The sequence below is a fragment of the Alligator sinensis genome, unplaced genomic scaffold, assembly GCF_000455745.1.
Source record: "Alligator sinensis unplaced genomic scaffold, ASM45574v1 scaffold874_1, whole genome shotgun sequence".
In the NCBI taxonomy this organism is placed as follows: domain Eukaryota; kingdom Metazoa; phylum Chordata; order Crocodylia; family Alligatoridae; genus Alligator; species Alligator sinensis.
The window spans coordinates 820,311-822,948 of NW_005842302.1; the positions used below are offsets into that span (position 1 = coordinate 820,311).

The window sequence follows — 2,638 nt, forward strand, 5'->3', positions numbered from 1 at the left end:
AAAAAAAACCACCCTAACTTCTCTGCCAGGTGTATGGGACTTAGATTCTTGAAGCACTGCACTGAACTGTTAAAGGTAATGTATAGCACGTTCATCCATCGTCGCTGTCTTCATGTTTTTTAACCGTTCTTTTTCTTTTCTCAGTGTCCCTATGGATGCAGTGTATAGATATGTGGATTGGTTGTTTCCCTGGTGGGCAGTGGGCAGGGGAATGTGAGGAAGTTGCTGAAGTGATTGATCCCAAACTCCTCTGAGAAATCCCACTCACATACACACACAGCTCCTGCAAAAGTGAAGTTTCCCTGGAATATATACAGTGTTGTAGGCTGCCAGAAGTACTCCTCTGCTAGCAAAGCTACTTAGCACTGCTGGCCTCTGCCAACAACTGATCCCATTAAGGCTTGTGCACAGTAAGCTTATAGCCCAAAGCTGCAGCTGTGTCAAGTTTGTTAGTTCTCTTGGCCAGAAAAAAAGAGGCAGCTGGTTTTAAAGAATGCATGGCCAAAATTAAACAGGTGGAGAAGAGGAGGGAGGGGGATTAGATTTCCCCCTCCTACCCCTAAATGACCCCCAAAGAATTGATGTTGCTTTTTGACAGATTTCAGTGGGCAGTTGGGCACCGAGGACAGTTCTCACACTGATGACAAGTGCTTTGGGAAAAAGAAACCGCTCATGCTGGTTTCCTAGAGTAGTAGTGATAATTAACTGGTTATAAGGAAGACAAAGAGGGGAGAGGAAGGTAGGGAACTGAAATGAATGTTTAAGTCTGAGTAGGGCCTGGCTGGTATAGCAGCTCATCCTTGAAGCTTTGAGAATTCATCCCTTCTTCTGCAAGAATCATGATCCACTGAGAGTGACTGACAGAGCCTCTAGGGAAAGCGTGGGTAGAGCTGTTCAGAACATCTCTAAGTACCTGTGAATAAACTCACAGACAGAGCACTTTTGAGCCGCCACTTGTAGGGAGAGCAGGTTTTTGTGCATTCATAAGAATTTCTCCCCACTGCCTTCTTCTCCCTTACGAACATCAGCACTTTCTCCTTGAGTTCATTCATTACTTGGGAGAGTTTGCACCTCTATCTGATGCCAAAGAACAAGCATTCTGCCATGCACTGTGGAAAGCTTACTCTACCTTGACCCTCAGCTTTGGAGTTTCCTAGCCAAGAAATAAAGGCTTTAGTTTTAAATTTTTAGTTTTTAGCAAATGCCTTTCCTTTTGCTTTGCAAGAAGGAGGAAGGATTGGCAAAGGAAAATAGCAGGGAAGGGGAGGGTATCAGAACCTTCCTCAGGCTCTTGGTTCCTTATTCATTTGTATCCAGCTATTGGCAGTACAATTGAGGAACAGGGCTTTGGTTCTGGGGAGACTAAACACTCATTTAGGGGGTTAATTTTAATAGATATTTCAGGCTCCTTAACTACGGGTGATGCTCACCTAAATAGTTTTTTAGACATCTGAGAACTGAGCCAGTGTCCCAGTTCCAGCTGGAGTTGCTCATTACAGCTTTAACACCTGAAGAAGCTAATTTGGGTCAGTCAAAAGTTTCTCAAATACTTCTCGCTCCTTAGTCATTGCTGATTGCTTGCGGTGACCATTTCCTCACACACAACTTTTGTTTCTATATGACATTTCCATGCTGGCTATAAGTGGAGAGACTCATTCTGTCTCTAGAGCAATAGATCAAAGTGGATATTTCCCCCTTCACTGAGACATTTCAAGCTGGTGTCAGAGAGCACAGGAGGGGCAGACATGCTGCAGAAGCAATGATGTTGCTTGCTCACAAGTTTCTTGCAGGTTAGATTTGAATGCTGGGATCAGGCAGGTGGAGAAGTCTGAAGATTTATGCGCACAGGAAAAGTGTTCTCAGAGCCCAAATGGCCTTTGGGGGGAACTTCCATCTGTTCCACTTGAATTGCTATTTAATGTTTCCTGTAATCAGCTCCACATACAGCAGTGGCATTTGACAGCAGCACCAGGGCTGGAGGACCAGTGGGGGAGGAGAGCTGAGCAGATAGGAAAGCGAGGGAGTGACGAGAGAGACTAACTGAAAAGGGGTATTAATGTTATTGGTCATCAAAGGCTTTGCATCTTCAAGGCAAATAGCAGGTCCTCATTCTAAAATGTTATTGAAATGTGAATGAAAAAGAATGGCTGGTATCATTTAAACCAGGCCCAGTAAGACAAAGTGACTCTACATTGAGAGGGAAACCAGAGCAGCATGTGGACAATCCATCGCTCTGATTAGGAGCAGGGATCTATATACTAGCTGAATGTCTGGGAAATAGCAACCAGTACCTTCAGTGAGACTGAAACCAAATATGCTCTGCTACTGGGCTTTCTCTTCCTCTCCTCTCTGCGGCAGATCCCTAGCTAAAGTAGATCAGCAAAGCTCCCCTGATTTCAGCTGCTTCATCAGACTTTGGTGGAACTCTCCTGATTTACATGAGCTGAGGACCTGACCCTGGCAGCCTGCTGCAGGGGCTGTGGCCAACCTCTCCGTATAGCTGTCCCATTTTAAAAACCAGCGGGATCTTTCTTAGCTACTTGAGGTGCCTTTCTCCCTTCTTTTCCCCTCCCCCTCCCTGCCTGCCCTCTTGCCCCTGCTGTGTTGGAGCAGGGTGCTCTACCACTACAAGATGACG

The 2,638-nt window shown here is 45.5% G+C and overlaps 1 protein-coding gene across 1 annotated transcript in view; it reads left to right on the forward strand.

The window, feature by feature from the left end:
• The first annotated feature begins 22 nt into the window (after nt 1-22).
• ACAN (aggrecan) overlaps nt 23-2,638 on the forward strand; it is a 78,392-nt gene continuing 75,776 nt past the window's right edge. Inside the window, exon 1 of the mRNA XM_014522102.2 lies at nt 23-75. The gene's annotated coding sequence lies outside the window, so the exon portion shown is untranslated. The remainder of the gene's footprint in view (nt 76-2,638) is intronic.